This window comes from Desmodus rotundus, chromosome 1 (genome assembly GCF_022682495.2).
Source record: "Desmodus rotundus isolate HL8 chromosome 1, HLdesRot8A.1, whole genome shotgun sequence".
Classification (NCBI taxonomy): Eukaryota; Metazoa; Chordata; class Mammalia; order Chiroptera; family Phyllostomidae; genus Desmodus; species Desmodus rotundus.
The window spans coordinates 86,827,329-86,849,565 of NC_071387.1; the positions used below are offsets into that span (position 1 = coordinate 86,827,329).

The 22,237-nt window shown below is 48.8% G+C and overlaps 1 long non-coding RNA gene across 4 annotated transcripts in view; it reads left to right on the forward strand.

Annotated features, from left to right (window-relative positions):
• Positions 1-2,770: 2,770 nt before the first annotated feature.
• The window catches only part of LOC123479725 (uncharacterized), a 60,711-nt gene continuing 41,244 nt past the window's right edge, over positions 2,771-22,237 (forward strand). For all 4 annotated transcript variants that reach the window (XR_008427013.2, XR_008427012.2, XR_008427010.1 and 1 more), the window contains exon 1: positions 2,771-3,164. This is a non-coding gene — a long non-coding RNA (uncharacterized lncRNA). The remainder of the gene's footprint in view (positions 3,165-22,237) is intronic.

Consider the following 22,237-nt stretch of genomic DNA (forward strand, 5'->3'; position numbering starts at 1 on the left):
CCGAGTAATACCGCTCGTGACCTTCCCTCGATGGTCTTGCGTCTTGCGCGGGGCTGCCGTGAGGTACCCGCGGCTGCACCCTCTCTCTGTTCCGTCCTACGGGAGGCCGGAGCCAGCCGCGGCGCACAGCGAGGGAAGATCGGCATGAACCGACGGTTTCCGATAGGCTCTTGGACACTCACCGCCTACGGGGGTGTGGGGACCAGGGCGAACGTCCTGGTCCTGTTCTCTCCCCTCTCTCCGGTTCGGCGAGCTAGATGAGGGGCCCGTGCCAGGACTGTGGACGCCCGGTCGTGAGAGTGCCGCCTTCTCTGTGGAAGGTCACTTTCTAAAGGTTCCGTGACCCGGTCCTTTGAAAAAACTCAGGCTCACCTGGAAACTCCACAGGGCTGTGGACCGTCACCTGTCACGAGGCATTCGCCGGGGGTCTCCCCATGGTTTTCTTCAGAGACAGGTACGGAACCTGTCATCCCAGCTTTCGGAAAGGAGACCTCTGTGTGGACTGTGGTTTTCGGATGAGTTGGGTGTCCCGGAGAAGCCACTGTGTCTCTCCGGGCCTCACCAGAGGCCCTACATCCACAGCGGGGATGGTACGAGAAACTCATTTCTGGGGACATCGTCACGTGTATACGATGCAGAGTGGACGACAGCACCCGTGAGCTGGTGTTGCGTGTGTAGAGGGAAAAAAAAGGAAAGGAGAGGAGAGGAGGGCAGAGGAGGGGAGAGGAGAGGGGAAGAGAGACACCTCAGACGTTGCAAAGGTACCAGGAAGGGTGAGACATAGCTTGAAACACCTGGGTTCCACGGCAAAAGCCTGGGTTTCCACAATGTGCTCTTGGAAGATGCAGGCCACTCAGGCCACGTTTCCACCTGTTTGCCCTTCAGGGGACACATTCGGGAAATTGACGTGTGATCAAGCCTGCCGTATCATCATCTTCCGTAGCTGCCGTTGTACTGAGAATCAGACCCTGTGCCTCCCGTGAGCCTGCAGGCTGGGGCAGTCTGCGCAGTGACTTCTGGACCCTCCCTCCCTCCCTCCCCCCCCATAGACCCATCTTTGTTTGGACACTCAGTACTGACCGACTGGTTTCCCCCAAAGCAAAGGACAGACTGTGTGGTATCAACACTTGTTCCTGTTTCCATGGAAAATGATGTCACTTTCTTTTTACGTGGACTTCTCTGAGTTCCCTTCCTTTCCCTGCAGTTTCATTGAAATCTCTCTCTCCGTTCCGGCACTATCACCTGTGCCGTAGAACCTTGCGTGGTGTCCTGTTCTGCTTAGAATCGGACATGGGTGCCTCAGGTGGGCTTCCACGTGTGGTAGTCTCCGCGATGTCTCCGGGTAAATCCTGCCTGTTGATATGTACACAGTTGTGTCACCGGCGAAGGGCTACAGACCGGCTGAAGCGGGACTTGGAAATTCCTTTTCGGGCAGTGGCTGGAACGGAAAACTAGCTGGGTGACACGGAGGAGAGAGAATGTCCCGGAGTCACCAAGGGGCAGCCCAGGCTTCCCAGCGAGGCCCCAGTCGTTCCCTGTCCTAGAAAACGCTCCCGGGCCGAGAGTGTCCATCCGAAAGGAGGCAAGTGTCCTGAGGAAAACAATGCGTGAATCTGTGTATGACTTCCTTGTTTTTGAGAGACGTCATGCAGCTACGGTTCGTCAGAGGGGAAGGGTGGGAGAAAGGGAGAGAAATATCCACGTGTGGTTGCCTGTCACACACCACCCACTAGGGACCTGCGCCACGACCGAGGCTTGTGCCCTCCTCACCGAGAACGGAACCTGCGACCCTTGTTTCAGTTTTGGATACACCCAATCCCGCTGCTGGAACTGATAGATTGATAGGGTGGGGGGCCCGGGGGAGGAGCGACCCCAAAAGGAAAGAAAAGACAAGGAATACAAGTGGGTGGGTGGGTAAACGGGGACAGAGAGAGACTTTATAGTTAGGGCGGGGAGTGCTGGATGCATTATGCAGATGATGTTCGCCGGAGTGGTACGCTTAGAAGAAACCGGTGCGGGTTTCTTCCTTCCTCCCTCCCTCCTCCCCCCCGCCCCTTTTTCCTTCAAGGAGTCCCAGCGAGTCTCCCTGATTTCATTTCATTTTCAGTCCCATGTACTTGCATGAACAGATGGCATCCCTGAAAGAGTCGATGTGTGTGAAACGAGAGAAAAGGAAATAAGGAGGGGGAATGAGTTAAAAAAATAAGAAAAAAAAAGCAAAAAACAAATACAAAGGATCCGTCCGGCGTTATCCCGAGCGTCGTGGCCTCGTTCAGGTCCGGGGCCTACCACGGTGGTTTTGTCTGGGCCCTCTGGGGAGTCGGTGCGCCCGAGGCGGGAGGCGCGGCGAGGCGGGGCGGGGCCGGGCCGGGGGTCGGGGGTGGGGGGTGGGGGATGGGGGGGCGGCGGCGGCGGCGAGGGTAGCGGGGTGGAGACGGTCGTGGGGGTGGAAGCTCGGTCCGGTCCGGTGGCGCCCGCCCGCCGGCGACTCCGGGGAAATTCTGTCGCTTGCCAGTCACCGGGCCGCGGCCCGAGAGCCCAAGGTCTTCTTTCCCAGTCCCCCTACCGCTGCCGCGGTCGCGCCGTGGCGGCGGGGAGCTCCGAGGAGGACGTGGTGTGCGGGGAGGAGATCGGTCCCCCCGGCCGGGGGCGGGTCGCTCCGGCCAGTCGGAGATCCGGCTCCATCCCGCTGACGTCGGCGACGGTTTTCGGGCGCCACCTGGCGGCCGCTTTTATATCGTCCGTCCCTTCCGGAGCCACGAGGAAAGCGATTTGGCCGCGTCGCACGCGCTGGACTTCCAGCCGGCCGACGGCGCTGCCGGGATCGTGCCGGCGGCGCCGGCGTGTCGGCGCCCGACCTCCGGGCCCGAGGTAGTACCTGCAGGACTAATAGGGCAGTGTGGTCGCCGGCACGGGTCGACCAGCGCGCTCGGGCGGCCGCGGTGACGGATCGACCGACCGAACGAACGACCGGCCGGGTCGTTCGAGCGGGAACGCCTGACGTGGGTGGCTCGCGGCCGTTCCGGAGCTGCCGACCGAGGCGGGCCGTGTCGGGCGACCGGACGAGGCTCCTCGGACGTTGTCCGCGCACGGTCCTGGCGTCGGTGCGTTGTTCGGCGGCCCCTCGGAGGAATTTTTCGAAGTCCGGAGGCGACCCTGCAGAGGTGAGGGGGCGGGCGCCAAGCCCGCGCCCGTGGGGTGTCGCCCGGGGTCTTCCCTACACGGACACCTGGCCGCCTGGGTCCCGGGCGCCGCGCGCGACTGGGTCGCCGCCCGAACTGTCCGAGTCCCGTTCCGGAGGCGGGCGGGCACTGGCACGGGCCTCGCGTGGAGGCCCGCGGAGGGCAGGTGGGCCCGCGAGAGGGCACCCGTGGGTCCCGGGCGTCGACCTGGGTTTCTTTCCGCCGTTTTCTTCTCCGGAGTCCCCTCTACGGAGCCGAGGAGCGCCACTGAGCCGTCCTGCGGGGGGCTCGGGCACGGGGACGGTCCCTCCCCGCGAGGAGGCCGTGTCGTCGCGGGCGCCTGCACGCGACTCTGGGCAAGTTCGGGTCCTCGGGACGCCGCGTGTGCGCGGTCCCCTCGTACGTACGTACGGGGCTGTTTTGGAGGTGGGGGCGTGGGGTCGACCAGATGGCCCGTGAAACCTTTCGGGGGGGGGGGGGGGGGCCCGCTTCTCTAAGGGTGATGGTGACATGCGGCATGGCCTGTGGCCGCGCCTCCTTCCGGGAGGTCGGGGCCGATCGGTGGATAGACCCCTCCCCCGTGACCCGTCTTTCCTGTGCCTGCAGTCGGCAGATTGTACCACAAGATGAGTGGGGCATGCTGTCTGTCGTCGGTCCTGTGGGGTTTCTGGGCTGCGACTCAAAGCCCGACTCTCGTTCCGGTCGCGCGGGGGAGAGAGAAGCGTGGTCTGCCCGGCTCTGCGGGTGCTGGCCGTGGTTGTGCCTCCGTGTTTCCTCGCACTCCCCTGTCCGGCTTCTGTGGCACCCAAGCGGTGCTCTGTTGTGTGGTTCGCGGTTGCGCCCCGGGGGAGGTGGGGGGAGAATGAGGAGCGAGCGGCGCGCCTGGCACGCGGCCTTCCCCCCGCCCCCACCCCCCCCACCCCCCCCGCTGTAGTTGCCCAGGCCTCCGTGCCTCTCCGGCTGGGGTCTCTCGGTGTGCTCGCTTCTGGTTTGATTGACGTGGTGACCTCGCGCTCTGCCAGGCCTAAGCTGTGCCGGATGAGGGGTGCACATTCGTGGTGAGTGGGGCCGCTCTTCCCTCCCGGCCGGGTTCAGGGTTCGCCCCCTACCCGCGCCTCCGCGGCCGGCGCCGGGTGCGGGTCGCGACACGCCGGGTCCGCTCCCCCAGGCCGCGGTTCCGCGCGGCGCCTCGGCAGGCGGCTAGCAGCTGACTTAGAAGTGGTGTGGGCCAGGGGAATCCGACTGTTTAGTTAAAACAAAGCATCGCGAAGGCCCGCTGCGGGTGTTGACGCGATGTCATTTCTGCCCAGTGCTCTGAATGTCAAAGTGAAGAAATTCAATGAAGCGCGGGTAAACGGCAGGAGTAACTATGACTCTCTTAAGGTAGCCAAATGCCTCATTGTTATATGCGAGAGCGAGATCACTCGTTCCAGGAACTGACGGACTCAGACTCTTAAGAGATTTATAGATGGTTTATTGGCCAAACAAAGTTTTTACCTGCGCAGGGGCGAACTCTCCGATGAGAGCCGCGCCAAACGCTCACAGGCTAGCTCTTTTATACGGTGAGAAGCAAGCAAGCAAGTTACAAAAGCAGGAGTTGCTGTTATCTCTGCATAGCTCTTGGCTCTGGAGGAACATTAACCAGATGTTAAAATTTTCTTTTGAAACCCTGTCTCCTATCGATAAGAACCACCTGTCCCACTTAATTTGTACCCTCAGTTTAAAGATAAGGGTCCAGACCCGAGATGAGTCCGGCACCCAGTTTTATGGCCCTCTAACTAATTGGCTATAACTCAGAATGAGCCCTCTGCAAATCACGTATTGTTTACCTTTACTTTGGCCGACAATGTTGTTTCTCTCCCCTATCTATTCTGGTGACCTTCAAGAGGTTTTCTGCTTAGCAATGCCTATAATTGCCTAGCTCTCTTGCCTAGCTCTCAACATTCCCCCATTTCCTTGTTGGCACTTATGAGTCAAATCCTTGAATCATCTTCTTCATCGGGAAGGATAGTGTAGGGCTGGGCCAATACTATCAGCTTGACGGTCTCTATCCTTTCCTTAATAAAAGACGTAAGCTTATTAATGACGATGGGGCTATAAGTTAAACAGGAGTATAATTAATAAAGGCCTACTAATAGAGGAAATCAGGGTAGTCAGCTATGGGGACATCTTATAGATTCCTGTGTACTACGTTGGTTTTTCTAGCTTTTCTTGTTCTGTCAGTCTCTGGGTTAAGACCTTAATACTATCTCTAATTATCCCTGAATGATTAGCATAAAAGCAACAAGTTTCTCCTAATGCTGCGCATAATCCTTCTTTCCTTAAGAACAATAAATCTAATCCTCTCCGATTTTGGAGAGCTACCTCTGCCAATGAATCTACCTGTCTTTCTAAATAAGCTACTTGATCTTGCAGCAGAGATATGTCCTTAGAGAAAATCTGCAAAAGCTGTCTCAACTCTAATTCTCCCTGAATGAGGGCTGCAGCACTGAGTGCGGTGGACCCTAAGATCCTCACAGTGGCTACTATGGGTATAAGGGGAACTCTCTTCTCCCTAGTCCTGGAGGGGAGAACAAAATCTGGGTTTCCTGCATAGATACACTTGGGGAATTATGTACCCAGTTACACAAAACTCTGGATAAGAAATTGGTGGCAAACAATGGTACACCTTGAGTTCTGGATCCTATTACAAATCCCTTCTTGGGGCCCTCCTCTTGGCTGCACCCTGCTTCAATCCTTCCTTTCAGATATATAACCCCTTTATAATTATATAAAGGACAATGGACGAAGGTCTCATCTTCTTGTAACTGCTTCCGGCTGGACATGGACGTTGTCCTACCTAACCTTGGGTCAGGGGTGCCCTGAAAGGGGGTGCAGCACGGAGGGAGTCCTTTCCTGTAAGGGGAAGGACCTTATTTAATCCAAGTCAGTTGGCTGTCACTGCGAAGTTGCAGGCTCGGTGTCCAAAGGCTGGCCTTACTGGACAGTTGACATCCTCGTCGTATTCTGGAGGTGAAAACAGACTTGGCAAGAGAGTTGGAAGGCACAATTAAATCATAATTACTGAATCAGAAAGGCAGGCACCTAGGTAAAGAATGGCTCATCTGGAGGAAGGTGTATGAGACATGCTACACCTATCCAAAACCCTGTGGCTCACTACACTTCACTTGGCTGAGGGGAATATACCAGGATTTCCCTCCTTTCAGATCTCTGGGCCCTTTCTGTCTTGGCTATTAGGACAGAAAAAGGAAGATAAGCTCTGAAGTGAAGCCTACAGACCGCTCAAACCCTTTAAAATTTCCCATGTCCTGCATTACTTGCTGTGCTAATTTTAACCCTCCACCGACCGTAGTGAGTTCATTGTAGCCCAGCTTCCTTCTAAGTTCATAACAGGAAACCTGGTGATTGTTTTACTGTAACAGCACTAATTTCTTCAAGCCTGGCCTCAACATTCCCCCCTTTCTCTTGGACGATGGGTCAAACCCTTGACCAGTCGGTCTGGGGTAACTTAGTATATGGTTGGGACAACACTATAAGCTTTACAGTATCAATTCTGTCCCTAATGAAATTAAGAAGCTTGTTTATTTGCATAAACACACTAAGAGCAGCCTGGATCGCCTATGATCTTTAAGTTTGCTTCGCTGGAACTCACTCAGGGAACCTTTAGACTGACTTTTAGTCCGCCCCTCGGGGCACAGAAGCAGAGCCACACATCTGCCACCTGGCTTTGCCTGTACCAGCTATTTCACTTAAGTCCTTGAGGCTTCCGTTGTGCCTACAGGTTCCTTTTAGCCGTCTTTCAGGAAAGCAACCTCTGTTCCTTCCCTGGAAAGACTGCCATGAACCGCACAATCAACCAAGGTACCAGGCTTCTTCTCGTGGGCTTTTGCTAGCTTCACAAGTCAATCCCAGTTCCTCAGGGCTTCCTGGTGACAACCAGAACCCAGACATGCCTCCTTCAGGCGTGACATTCCAGTCAAAGCATCAGTTAACAAACTATTAATGACTGGTCTTAATGGATTTATGCAGAGAAACCTTATGTTATTACTCACTCCTTCAGAATGCCAAATTCTGGAGGGATCAAGTAGGGAGAAAAATACCAAGTGCGAAGGAAAATCCTTTTCCTTCTGATATCTACTAAGATTGCATCTCTATGCCTTATACCTTCTATTACTGGCCCTACACACTTTCTTTCCAAAACTTTCATAAACTTTTATAACCTTTTATACACCTTTTCACAAACCCTCTTCTATCTTCACAGCTTCCCACAGACCTTTGCAACATCTACTAACCTTCTGTATCCTTTCATACATCTTTATTTACATATCTTGCACTTTCCCTTGTTCACTTTCCTACAGAGTGTGAAGTTTTAACTATCCCTGGAATCCTCAATTTTCTTTTCAGAGAAGATACAGAACAAAATCTAAAACATAGACAGAGTTCTATAAGAACAGTACACAGGTAGAGGCATCCTCTTGCACCAGTGCGTCTACTGGGGCCTCCGCAGAGACATGCCATTCAGGTCCGGTCTCTTGGCAGAGACATGCTCCTTTGCCTCAGGCTGAAACACACATCAGGCCTAAATGACCCTTCCTGGGTCCTAAGTGGCAAAGGCATTCTCTCCAACCAGTCACAGGCGACCTTCGCTAGGTCTTCAGGTGACCCTAACTAGGTCTTCAGATACAGGGGGTTTCTGATTAGAAACGGAAGCAAAATGAAACTACATTCCTATAAAACCAGAAAACAAGTAGTTGAGGTTTCCTTTCCTCCAGGTTTAAAACTTTCACAATCTTTCTATATATTTTTGCCTATCCAGATTTAACTACAGTTTACCTTTAATTCCTGCTCCTTTCCCACCCTGGGAAGGACTGTAACCTTTTACTCAGCACTTAAACTCAATACGTGGCAGCCAAAAGTCCCTACCAGTACAGGCATCTTCTACTCAAAGTTCCTAGATATGCAGGGATATCCTGCAGCTTTTTGAAGATTAGACCTTGCAAATGCCCCATCAACTCCGCCCTCTGGGCTGAAGTTCCTTTTGGCAGGGCTTGCTGCCAAATGACTTCAGTTTCCGTGGTTACCGCAGCCCCGCGTACCGCTGCCCTTCCCTAAGGAAACTACTGCTATCCGAGAACAGAGTGAGCCCTGGTTTTTCGTATGCCTCATCCCGCAAGTCTGGGCGCACGCCTGTGACCCGCTCTAATATTTCATGGCAGCTATGCATGATGGTTGGATCAGGGGCTGGCAGCAGGGTGGCTGGATTCAAGGCGGCGCTTTTCAGGAACTGGACTGCTGGGGGATTCAGCAACTGCACCTGGTACGGAGTTAGCCGTGCATTAGACAACCAGCAATCAGGAGAGGATTTCAAAATTCTCTCTATATGATGTTTCCCAATTATCTGCAAATTCTGTCCAAGGGTGAGCTTGCTGGCCTCCTTCACTAGCATGGCTGTGGCAGCTAGAGCTCGTAAGCAGGCTGGCCACCCTGAGGCTACTGGGTCCAATCTCTTGGACAAATAGGCCACGGGCCTTCTCCAGGGTCCTAAAGCCTGGCTCAGCACTCCCTTTGCAATGCCTCCGTTTTCTGCCACGGCTGGAACAGCTTTCCTAAATCTGGCAAAGCCAATGCAGGTGCAGATACCAAAGCTGCCTTAAGCACCTCGAAGGCTCGGTTCTCTTTTTCAGTTCAAGTTATATTTCCCTCTTTTCCCCTCGTAAGTTCATGGAGAGGCTTAGCCAATTCTGCAAACCCTAGAATCCAGAAGTGGCAATATCCTATTGCTCCCAAGAACTCCCACACCTGCCTCTAGTAATCTTTCTAGGAAAGCAGCGGGAGATTCCTCCCTCCCCTGGATCACTTCACTAATCTTCCTAAAATTGGTGGGCTTCCTAGCGGCTGCCTTTAATCCCCTCAACAGAGCCCTGCGATACTGAAGGAGTGCGTCCCTTCCCCCCCGCTCGTGTTAGGGTCTCAGTCAGGGGGCTGACTGGGCAGGATATCCTCCACCTCCCTCCTTCCCCGCCGCAGTCTCTCCCTCTTCCCCCATAACTGCCTTGGCGGCCCCTGAGAGTATTCTATCCCTCTCCTCTGAGGTAAAGAGGGTCTGTAAGATCTGCTGGCAATCATCCCAAGTGGGCTGGTGCGTTCTAAAAATGGTCTCCAGGAGGGAGATTAAACCCTGAGGTTTCTCAGAAAACGGGGGGTTCTGATGTTTCCAATTATATAGATCACTAGTGGAGAAAGGAACATATAGCAACTGAGAGGGTGCTCCGGCAGGGGCACCCGGTCCGGGCGGTGCCTCACGGAGTGGCAGAAGTGCCGGAGGTGCTGGGGACACTGGAGCCTCCTCCCCTTCCCTAGTTCCCCCTCGGGTGTGAGGAAGGCTCCCGAGTGTCCCTCCCTCCTCCGGCTGGGTAGAATGAGGCACTTCCCTCCTAGGGTAGGGAGGGAAGTGCATTCAAGGGGTCTAACACGTCCTCCCCAGGTCCTGGTAGTGGGGGGGGGTAGAGTTTAGGCACCCTCCGCTCTTGTGGCGCAGAGGGCTCCGGGGATTTCTTTTGTTTCCTCTTTCTGCCCGGTGGTATCGGGCCTCTGCAACGGGTAGGGCGGAGGGACTACTGCGGGGTCCAGCAGGTCCTCCGGTTTCCAGACTCACACTTACATATGTACCCAGGGTGATCTGAGGCTATATCTAACTAGACATCTATATACACCATTTGATCTGTGTGTGGCACCCTGTACACTGTTCCCCGTACAGCAAAGAGAATGGGGAGATCAAAGGTCCCCGCTGCGGGCCACCCGACACCGAAGGTGGGCCATTCTAGTTGGCAAAGAGTCCGAGGAACTCCGGATCGAGCTGCACGCTCCCGTAGCCGCGTGCACGATGCTGGAAATCAGAAAAGTTATTCAAGATGCAATCAAGTGGGGAGTTCAGGGGTGGACTCCCGCTGGCCCATTTTCATGTTAGTTTCACATAACTGAGACAAACACACAAAACAAAACAAACAGAAATGACAATTTACTCACTTCGTCCGCCTGGCCTCTCCTCTCGCGAGGACTTAGGTCTGTCTTAGCTAAGGCTGCCCGCGTAGAGTCCGGGTTAAACTCCCAGCCGTTATGCCATATGACAGACTAAGGAACCGCAGGTTAGGACCCACGCACGCTCCGTAGGCTGTTGCCTGTGGAGCCACACACTCTGTCCTCACACAATCAAACACAATGTTCACACTCCTATTTAGACATACCGCGGTTGTCACACTCACACATCGCAGCGCAGCGCAGCGCAAAACGAAACTAGTTCCAGATGCGACGGCGTGCAAAATGAAACTGTTACCAGACGCGACAAAAAACCCTTGTCGCGGGGAGCCGAGCTCCCCCTCCCCGGGGAGCCAAGCTCCCCCTCCCGAGGGCGTCCCCTCGTCTCTGACTCCCGAGGGCGTCCCCTCCTTGGGAGTCCCCTGGGTGGAATGCCAGTGGCGTCCCACCTACCACCTCAGGGCCCAGACCCCCTGGCCAGGTGTTATACCGGACGGACCATCTCCCGGCCCAAATCCAAACTGGTCTAGACCTCTAAAACTCAGAATGAGGATCCTTGTTGTCGCTTACCCAGTCTCCCTTTCAGTTCCCAGATGGAGGATCCCGCTGGGGCCTCCAAATGTTATATGCGAGAGCGAGATCTCTCGTTCCAGGAACTGACGGACTCAGACTCTTAAGAGATTTATAGATGGTTTATTGGCCAAACAAAGTTTTTACCTGCGCAGGGGCGAACTCTCCGATGAGAGCCGCGCCAAACGCTCACAGGCTAGCTCTTTTATAGGGTGAGAAGCAAGCAAGCAAGTTACAAAAGCAGGAGTTGCTGTTATCTCTGCATAGCTCTTGGCTCTGGAGGAACATTAATCAGATGTTAAAATTTTCTTTTGAAACCCTGTCTCCTATCGATAAGAACCACCTGTCCCACTTAATTTGTACCCTCAGTTTAAAGATAAGGGTCCAGACCCGAGATGAGTCCGGCACCCAAAGTTTTATGGCCCTCTAACTAATTGGCTATAACTCAGAATGAGCCCTCTGCAAATCACGTATTGTTTACCTTTACTTTGGCCGACAATGTTGTTTCTCTCCCCTATCTATTCTGGTGACCTTCAAGAGGTTTTCTGCTTAGCAATGCCTATAATTGCCTAGCTCTCTTGCCTAGCTCTCAACACTCATCATCTAATTAGTGATGCGCATGGATGGATGAACGAGATTCCCACTGTCTCTACCTACTATCCAGCGAAACCACAGCCAAGGGAATGGGCTTGGTGGAATCAGCGGAGAAAGAAGACCCTGTTGAGCTCGACTCTAGCCTGGCCCGGTGAAGAGACGTGAGAGGTGTAGAATAGGTGGGAGGTGCCCCGGCACCCGCCCGTCCCCGCGAGGGGGCGCGGTGGGGCACGCCGGCCTCGTGGGCTGCCAGTGAAATACCGCTACACTGATCGGTTTTCACTGACCTGGTGAGGCAGGGGGTGCCGAGCACTGAGGGGCTCTTGCTTCTGGCGCCAAGCGCCCAGCCGGCATGCAAAAACCCGCGCCAGGCGCGACCTGCTCCGGGGACAGTGCCAGGTGGGGAGTTTGACTGGGGCGGTACACCTGTCAAACGGTAACGTAGGTGTCCTAAGGCGAGCTCACGGAGGACAGAAACCTCCCGTGGAGCAGAAGGGCAAAAGCTCGCTTGATCTTGATTTTTTCGGTACGAATACAGGCCGTGAAAGTGGGGCCTCACGATCCTTCTGACCTTTGGGATTTCAAGCAGGAGGTGTCAGAAAAGTTACCACAAGGATAACTGGCTTGTGGTGGCCAAGCGTTCATAGCGATGTTGCTTTTTTGATCCTTTGATGTCGGCTCTTCCTATCATTGTGAAGCAGAATTCAAGTGTTGGATTGTTCACCCACTAATAGGGGAACGTGAGGTGGGTTTAGAGGGTCGTAAAGGACAGGTTAGTTTTTGCCCTACTGATGTGTTGCCATGGTAATCCTGCTCAGTGTGAGAGGAACTGCAGATTTCAGACATTTGGTGTGTTATGTGCTTGGCTGAAGAGCCAATGGTGTGAAGCTACCATCTGTGGGATTATGACTGAGCGCCTCTAAGTCAGAATCCCGTCCCGGTGGGAATGATACGGCAGCGCCGCAGAGCCTCAGATGGCCGGTCCCCTGCTGGGGTCCGTCGCGCGCATGCCCCTGTGCACGTCGCGGTGCTCGCGCCGGGAGTGGGGACTGGGTCCAGTGTGGAGAGACCCTCGTCCAGGGAAACGCGGCAGGGCCGGAAAGGGGGCCGCCCCCTCGCCCCTCACGTTTAACGTACGTTCGTGGGGAACCTGGCGCTAAACCATTTGTTTAGACAACCTGCTTCTGGGTCGGGGTTTTCTTTTTTTTTTTTAATTTATTTTTTATTGTTATTCAATTACAGTTGTATGCCTTTTCTCCCCTTCCCTCCCCCCACCCCGGCTGAACCAGGGTTTTCTACGTAGCAGAGCAGCTCCCTCGCTGCGATGTATGGAAAGTCAGCCCTTGACACAAGGGTTTGTTCTCTTGTGTGCGTGCCTGTGTCCTCCGCGTCCTCACCTCCACCGCGGGGGCCGCGCGCGGCGGGGAGAGATGGAGGGGCCGCGGCGCGAGGCGTCCATGGACGCTGGCGCGAGACGAGACCAGGGCGCGGGTCCTGGGCCGTCGCCGCAGCGCTCGCTGGCCCTTCCCGGCTTTTGCTGCCCCTTCCCGACGCCCCTCGGCCTGGGACGGGTGAGACGGGGGTTGCGTGCTGGCGGCGGGGGATGGCGCCCAAAGACCCCCTTTCTCAGGGTAGGTCGGGTCGGGTGTGGGGCCCGTGTCCCCGGTTCACGCGTGTACCTCCTTCTCCCCCCTTTTTTTTCCTCCCTAGGGTTTATTTCACTTCCCAGAAGCATATAACACATAGTGGAAGTTATATTCACATTCAGTTAAGGAGTACAGATAAGGAACATATAGATTAAAAACGTCACCTCTATATTTGAGGCTGAAAGAGAAGAGGTCTTGATCCTTCAATGTTGTGCTTACTTCTTAAATGTGGATAACACAAATAACAATGACAGTAGTTTGCCTTCCAACCAAAGCACTGTTTCTGTTTTGGATCCAATAAGAGACCTCAGAGAAACTGCCTCAATATAAATATAAACTAGCTTCAAAATAATTAAATATTAAATTGTGGGGGGGCTTTAACGCAGCCCCCCAGGTTCCGCCATGGACGACGAAAAAGACTACCAAGACATGATCTGCTTGGGGAGGAAAGGTGGCCGTTTCTCTCAAGGGGAGAAGGGCCCAGAGCCTCTCTCTCCAGGGGCTTTTATTAGGTCCATTCGCATAGGAATACAGATAAAGCTCATCAATCATTGTCAGCCAGTAAGGGTTAAACAATACAAGATTTACAGAGAACTTTTAGGGCTTATTCTGAGTTACAGCCAATTAGTTAGAGGGCCATAAAACTTTAGGCGCCAGACTCATCTCAGGTCTGGACCCTTATCTCTTAAACTGAGGGTACAAATTAAGTAGGTTTCACAGGAATGTATGTATTTTTCTTAGGCCTGATTCCCCAGGGAATCCGCCCCTCCCAGCACAGGACTGCACTGCCCTCTGTTATTGCTTCAGGCTTAAGTCAGGCAAGGGAAGTAAGGCAGCCAAGAGATTAGGAGACTTCTTGCAGACAGAATGAGGACTCAGGCTATTTCAAAGCCGAGGGGCGAGGGTCCATCACCCCCTTTTTCCACAGCCCCCCGAGTCCTTCCCTGCAGGCCTCTTTCGTGACCAGAACCTGTCTTAGGTTGATCCTCCTTTGAGGATTCTTACCCGTCATTGGCTAACTGGCCAAGCTCAGGGCCAAGCAGGGTGAAGTGGGCAGAAGTGGCACTTCTGCCAGGGAGACAAGCTTTGTCTCCGTAGTGGCTTATGGTCCCAACTCTGACTCAGCCTTAACCATGAGGGGTTACAGCCTCTGAAACCAGGCAGGGCGGTTCCCAACATTAAATCACTATATAAATAAAACTATATGTATATCGTTAAGGATATATATGTGTATATATAATAAATCACAATATATATAACAATTAAAAATAAACTTGTTTGCAACCTGGGGGCATTTTCCCACCACAAACACAAAATATAGCCAATAAGTGAGATAGTAGGGTTAACAGAATAGACAATATGGAGCGGAAGATTTGGGACGGTGTCTATACTGGACTGAAGATGATTCCTAGTTTGCTGATAAGCACATGCCCAAATATTGCACAGTGCACCACTATAATACACACTTCTATGTCCAAGTGGCAGATAAATGAACATTCTCAACACACACTTGAGAAATAGAAATGCATGTTTCCTAAAGGAGGAAATAAATTCCTAGGGGACTGCAAGAACTGCATGAGTCCACAATACCTGGGTTTCTGAGAGGATTGGTGCTGCTCTCACTTAGGGGCAGCTGTGGCTGCTCAGAAGTGATTAGCCTGAGAAGCCCAGTGTGGTATACAAGGGCAATGCCTCCTCTTATCTAAGGTGGCAGAATTGACCTTGGAGATTTCTGACTTCAATTCACTGATGACGACACTTATTCTCAAGAGTTCCAGGGTTAGTTTTTTGGTTTTGAAAGACAAGGTATTTTTGGGTATAGATATTTTACCTCAGGTTTTGGTGTTTGAATTACAAGCAAGAACCAGAGAACATGTGGAGGAGTTTTTATTTATTGTGTATTGCATTTATAGAAATGATATGGCATACTAAATCAATAAAGGTTTCAAGTGTACAATTTTATTTCACATTATTGGTCTACTTTATTGTGTTTTCATTATCCAAAGTCAAGTCTTTCTATGAATACTTATTTTTTCCTATTCTACCTCTCACTGTCTTTGATCATCATACATTTCTCTTTGTCTATGAGGATTTTTTTCTTATGCCCTCTTTGGAGAAGTGTCCATTCAGGTTCTTTTTCTATTTTTTAAATTGGATTGCTTGTTTTTTGGTGTTGATTTTCTACATTCTTTATAAAATTTGGATATCAAATCATCAGATAGTTTGGCAAATTCCATTATTTTCCTTTCACAACCACATTGATGTGATAATGGCTTAATCTTCACAATCACTTTATGGACACCCAGTCACTGAGGGAATAGAGGATAAAGTGTGAGGGAAGACAAAACTCACTGACATTCCTACCTCCCCCTGAGGCATCATGTTTCTCTGAGAGACTAAATTATTTCCCATCAAAGCTTCTGGTAATCTCTTACACATCCACCTGTTACCATTTTTTTTTTTTTGGTGGATTCTTTGCCCAGACAGGATGAGAATAATTTCAAATTGCCATCTGGCTATTCACCTGGTCCACACCCACTTGCCATGCAGGGACGTGATCCCAAGAGACATACAAAACCTGTGATGTTTGGGATCAAAGCACAGTTTTAGGGAAGAGTTATAGGTTTCCCCCCAAATGAGGTTCTAATACCTCCTCACTGCTTTATACCCAAAGCCACTGTGACAATGCCCTCATACACTCTCTTCAGTGTTATTCTATGGTGTTTAAAACAGTGTGAAGGGAAAAAGTACTAATTATTATTTAAATATTTGGTAGACTTCCCCTATAAGCCATCTGGTCCTGGAATTTTGTTTTTTGAAAGTTTTGATTATGGCTTCACTTTCATGGCTGGGAATTGTTCTATAGACATTCACTGTTTCTTTCTAGTTGAGTGTTATTGAGGAAACTCCATTTTATCTAGATTGTCAAATGTGTTTGTAGGTAATTGTTCATAAAGTTGTTCATGATTTTTTAAACTTGTGGCCTCCTTTGAGATTTTCCTTTTCACTTTCATATATATTTTATTGATTATGCTATTACAGTTGTTCCATTCTTTCTCCCTATTCCCCTTCACCCTGTACCCCTCCGCCCACCAGCTTTCCCCCACCTTGGTTCATTTCCACGGGTCATACATATAAGTTCTTTGGCTTCTCCTTTTCCTATACTATTCTTAACCTCTCCCTGTCTATTTTGTACCTACATTGATGCTTCTTATTCCTTGTACCTTTACCCCCTTTCTGCCCCCCACCTACCCCCTACTGATAACCCTCAATATGATCTCTATTTCTTTTTTTTTTAATTTTTATTGTTATTCAATTACAGTTGTATGCCTTTTCTCCCCATCCCTCCACCCCACCCCAGCTGAACCCTTCTTAGAATGGAGTTGCCTGAGTTCTTTATATATTTTGGAGATTAAATCCTTCTCTGAGGTATCATTGGCAAGTATGTTTTCCCATACGGTTGGTTCTCTTTTTATTTTAATACTGTTTTCTTTAGCCATGCAGAAACTTTTTATTTTGATTAGATCCCATTTGTTTATTCTTTCCTTTATGTCCCTTGCTTTAGGGGACATATCAGTGAAAATACTGCTGCATGAAATATCTGAGGTTTTCCTGCCTATGTTCTCGTCTATGACTTTAATGGTATCATGACTCATATTTAAGTCTTTTATCCACCTTGAATTTATTTTTGTGTATGGTGTAAGTTGGTGCTCGAGTTTCATTTTTTGCATGTAGCTGTCCAGCTCTCCCAATACCATTTGTTGAATAAGCTATTTTTACTCCATTTTATACTGCTGCCCCCTTTGTCAAAAATTAATTGACCGTAGAGACTTGGATTTATTTCTGGGCTCTCTTTTCTGTTCCATTGGTCTATCTGTCTTTTTTTATGCCAATACCAGGCTGTTTTTATTACAATGGTCTTGTAATACAGTTTGATATCAGGTATTGTGATCCCTCCTACTTTGCTCTTCTTTCTCAAAATTGCAGCAGCTATCCGGGGTCGTTTATGGTTCCATATAAATTTTTGAAGTGTTCGTTCTATATCTGTGGGATATGTCATGGGTAATTTAATAGGTATTGCATTGAATCTATAAATTGCTTTGGGTAGTATGGACATTTTGATGATGTTAACTCTTCCAGTCCATGAACACGGTATATGTTTCCATTTGTTTGCATCTTCCTTGATTCCTTTCTTCAGTGTTGTGTAGTTTTCTGCGTACAGGTCTCTTACCTCCTTGGTTAGGTTTATCCCTAGGTATTTTATTTTTCTTGTTGCTATATCAAATGGAATTTTTTTCTTGATTTCTGCTTCTGATGTTTCATTTTTGGTATACAAAAATGCCTTTGATTTCTGAATATTGACTTTGTATCCTGCTGTTATGCCAAATTCACTTATTAGGTCGAGTAGTTTTTTGGTGGAGTCTATAGGATTTTCTATGTACACTATCATGTCATCTGCAAACAATGACAGATTTGTTTCCTCCTTTCCAATTTGGATGCCTTTTGTTTCTTATTCTTGTTTGATTGCTGTGGCTAGGACTTCTGATACTATGTTGAATGGGAGTGGTGAGAGCAGGCATCCTTTTCTTGTTCCTGGTCTTAGTGGGAAAGCTCTAAGTTTTTGCTCAGTGAGTATGATGTTGGCTGTAGGTCTCTTGTATACAGCCTTTATTATGTTGAGGAATGCTTCCTCTATTTACACTTTGCTGAGTGTTTTATCATAAATGGGTGCTGTACCTTATCAAATGCTTTTCCCGCATCTATTGATATGATCATGTGATTTTTGCCTTTGCTGTTATTTATGTGATGTATTATGTTTATTGATTTGCAAATATTGTACCATCCTTGCATTCCTGGGGTGAATCCCACTTGGTCATGGTTTAAGATCTTTATAATGTATTGCTGGATGCTGGAATCCCACTTGGTCATGGTGTATGATCTTTTTAACGTATTGCGGTTTGCCAATATTTTGTTGAGGATTTTAGCGCCTATGTTCATCAGTGATATTGGGCTGAAGTTTTCTTTCTTTGCTGAGTCTTTATGTGGTTTTGGGATTAGGATACTGCTGGCTTCATAAAAAGAGTTTGGGAGTCACCATCATTTTACATTATTTTTATTTGAATAGTCTGTGAAGGATGGGGGTGAGCTCTTCCTAAAATGCTTTGTAGAATTCTCCTATGAAACCATCTGGTCCAGGGCTTTTGTGTGTTGGGAGTTTTTTGATGACTGCTTCAATTTCGTCTGCTGTTATTGGTCTGTTCAGGTTTTCTGCTTCTTCTTCATTCAGTTTTGGAAGATTATATTTTTCTAGAAATTTGTCCATTTCATCTAGCTCTTCAAATTTCTTGGCATACAGTTCTTCATAGTAATTTCTTACAATCCTTTCTATTTCTGTGGTATCAGTTGTAACCTCTCCTCTTTCATTTCTGATTGTGTTTATTTGGATCCTCTCTCTTTTTTTTTCTTGATGAGCCTGCTTAAAGGCTGGTCGACTTTGTTTATCTTTACAAAGAACCAGCTCCTGGATTCATTGATCCTTAGAATTGTGCTTTTAGTCTCTATGTCATTTAACTCTGTTCTGATCTTGGTTATTTCCTTCCTTCTACTTGCTCTGGGCTGTCTTTGTTGTTGTGCCTCAAGTTCTTGTAGGTGTAGGGTTAGGTTATTTGTTTGAAATGATTCTATCTTTTTTAAGGTAAACCTGTATCACTATGAACTTCCCTCTCAGGACTGCCTTTTCTGAGTCCCATAGGTTTTGGATTGTTGTGAATTGATTTTCATTTGTTTCCAGAAAGTTTTTTATTTCTTCCCTAATTTGATTCTTGACCCATTCAGTGTTTAATAGCATGCTATTCAATCTCCATGATTTTGAGTGTGTTGGGTTTTTTTTCTTGGCATTGGTTCCTAGCTTCAGTCCCTTGTGGTCAGAGAAAATGCTTGATATGATTTCAATTTTCTTGAATTTGTTGAGGCTTGTTTTGTATCCTATCATGTAGTCTATCTTTGAAAATGTTTCATGTGCATTTGAAAAGAAGGTGTATTTTGCTTCTTTGGGATGAAAGGCTCTGTATATATCAGTAAAGTCCGTTTCATCTAGGGCATTGTTCAATGCCACAATATCTTTGTTGATATTGTGTTTGGAAGATCTGTCTGTCTTTGACAGTGGGGTGTTTAAATCCCCTACTATAATTGTGTTGTTGTCAATATCTTCCTTGAAGTCTTCCAAGATTTTCTCTATGTATTTGTGTGCTCCTATGTTGGGAGCATATATATTTACAATGTTTATGTCTTCTTCATGGATTCTTTCCTTGAATATTATGCAGTGACCTTCTGGGTCTCTCTTTATGGCCTTCTTTTTGAAGCTTATTTTGTCTGATATGTGTATAGCTACCCCATTGTTTTTTTCTTTTCCTGTCCATTTGCTTGAAAAAATTTGTTTCCAGCCCTTCACTTCCAGTCTGTGTAGGTCTCCTGTCCTGAGGTGGGTCTCTTGTAGGCAGCATATGTGTGGGTCATGATTTCTTTTCCATTGAGCTGCACTATGTCTTTTAATTGGAGCATTTAATCCATTTATGTTTAAAGTTATTATTGATAGGTACTTATTCATTGCCATTTTTTTTTGTACCTGTGTTCCTCTCTCTCCTTTTTCTTTCCTTTCCTGAAAGCAGTCCCTTTAGCATCTCTTGCAGAGCTGGTTTGGTGGAGTTGTATTCTTTTAGACTTCTTTTGTCTGGGAAACTCTTTATTTGGCCTTCTATCTTGATTGAGAGCCTTGCTGGGTAAAGTAGTCTTGGTTGCAGGCCTCTGGTTCTCATTACTTGGATAATTTTTTGCCATTCTCCTGTGGCTTGGAGTGTTTCCATTGAGAAGTCAGTTGCTAACCTTATCGGGGCTCCCTTGTATATTACTTCCTGTTTCTGCCTTGCTGCCTTTAAGATTCTCTCTTTGTCTTGGAATTTTGCCACTTTAATTATGATGTGTCTTAAGTGGGCCTCTTTGGGTTCCTCTTGCTTGGGACTCTCTGTGTTTCTTGGATTTGTGTGACATTTTCTCTCATTTAATTAGGAAAGTTTTCCATCATTACTTTTTCAACCATGTTTTCTATACCTTGCTACTCTTCTGCTTCTGGTATCCCTATTACAGGATATTATTACGTTTCATGCTGTCCTGCATTTCCCTTAATCCCTCTTCATTCTTTCTAAGCCTCTTTTCATTTTCTTGCTCTTTCTGGGTGTTTTTTTCTACCTTGTCCTCTAGCTCCTTGATCTGATCCTCTGCTTCATTGAGCCTGCTTTTGATTCCTTCTGCTGTGTTCTTCAGTTCTGAAATTGTATTCTTCATTTCCTGTTGGCCTTTGTTGATAGTTTCTATTTCCTTTTTCATGTTGATATAGTTTGCAGTGAGTTCATTGTCGTTTCCCTGTAATTTCTGGTAGTTCTCTGTGAGCTCATTGAGTTTCCTGATGACCATTGCTTTGAATTCAACATTTGATAATTGACTTTCCTCTATTTCACTTAGCATTCTTTCTGAGGCTTCCTCCTTTCCTTTCATTTCGGGATTGTTTCTTTGTCTACCCATTGTTTATGAGACTCTTTTTGTTAGCCTCTGCTTCTTCAATTGACCTGTTCTGACTCCCTGGGTTTATGGTGTGAACTCCTGTGGGATTCAGTGGTATGGTCTCCTTAATCTTCTGAGCTCGCTGGTCTTAGGCTGTCATTTATGTTGGCTCTCTGTATGTCTTTGTGTTTTGATTGTCGTTGGGTCTTTCTTTGGTGGGTCCTTCCCTCCAGCTGGTTACCTGAGGGTCACTCCATCCACCACGCCTTGTATTCTGTTGTGTAGGTGTGGACAGGTTGTGGTGAAGCTGATTCTTCTGTGTGTACAAGGTTTGGAGGCTTCTCTCTCACTCTTGTTCAGTTATTTGTTCTGAGTAATTTCTCCACTGTTTAGTTGTATTTCCAGATCAGTCCTGGATTGAAGTTAGTATGACTTCAACTCCTTCCTTCACCTTGTTCTGTTGTTATCTATTGGTGGTTCCTTTTTGGTGGGTTTCCTCTTCCAGCAGGTGTATTGGTGTTCACCGCTCCCACCTTGCAAGTTCTCTGGAGTAGCAAAGTGAAATTTGTCTCACTGTCTCTGTTGTTAGGATGACCCCTGTTTGGGTCTAACTCTGGTCTTTTCACGGCTCCAGGTTTTATTGTCTCACCTGTGGGAAAAGAAGAAGAAAAGGAAAGGAAGGAAGGAAGAAGGAATACAAAAAGAAGGAAAGAAAGGAAGAAGAATTAAAAAAAATTAAAATTAAAAAAGAAGGCAGGAAGAAGGAATAAAGAAAGAAGGACAGAAAGGAAGAAGGAATTAAAAAAAAAAAAAAGCCTTCTGCTGGCTTTATGCCAGTCAGGCCATTTCTGCTGGTCTTCCTGTCTGCATCAGGCTGGGGAGGGATTGGTTTCACTCTTCTCCCTTCCTGAGTCATGCTCTTCGCTGTTGTCCAGACTCCAGCCCAGTTCCTCAGTGCCCTTCTCCTCCCCACCTAGGCCTTTAGTCCACCAGTTGCGCTGTTCTTGAGGTGCACCAATTAGGGCCACCCACACACCACATTCTTGTTCTTTGCTGTACTAGATGCTAGGGACTCTCAGCCCCCCTTCAGGGTAGTTCAGCTCCCTGCTGTGTCAAGTCTTTCAGGGGACTGCTGTGGGGAACGGTTCCAAGCGTGGGAAATGTGGCTCAGCCCCCACTCGGAAAAGCCAGTGGGGAGCGAGGTTGGTGGGCAGGACCCACGTCCATGGATAGGTTCTCCAGTGGGAAATAAGGCCTTCATTGTACGTAGACTGCTATGAGACTTGCTCTTGCTAAAACTCCCTCACCCTGAATTGAGGCAGCAAATGTTTACTGAGTATCTTCATCTTCCTAAAAATCTGTGCTAAACCACCCAAGTATGGAGTGTGAGCAGCTTCCCCCTTGAGCTGTAACATCCTTCTCTTTGAAGTCATTAGCAGTGTCCTGTCCTTTGTCCTCCTTAAAAGGTAATCGCCTGTGGTGAACCTATGCATGGTAAATGAGGATCGCCCTCAATGTAATGTGCCCAGAAAAACAATAAAAGCCTGTCCAGGCAGGGGTCAGGGTCCCTCTCTCTAACTTGGAGAGCGGCCACGCAGCCCCTTTTTCCTCCACAGGATTTCTGTAGTCCGTGTGTATTTGCATATTGCCACC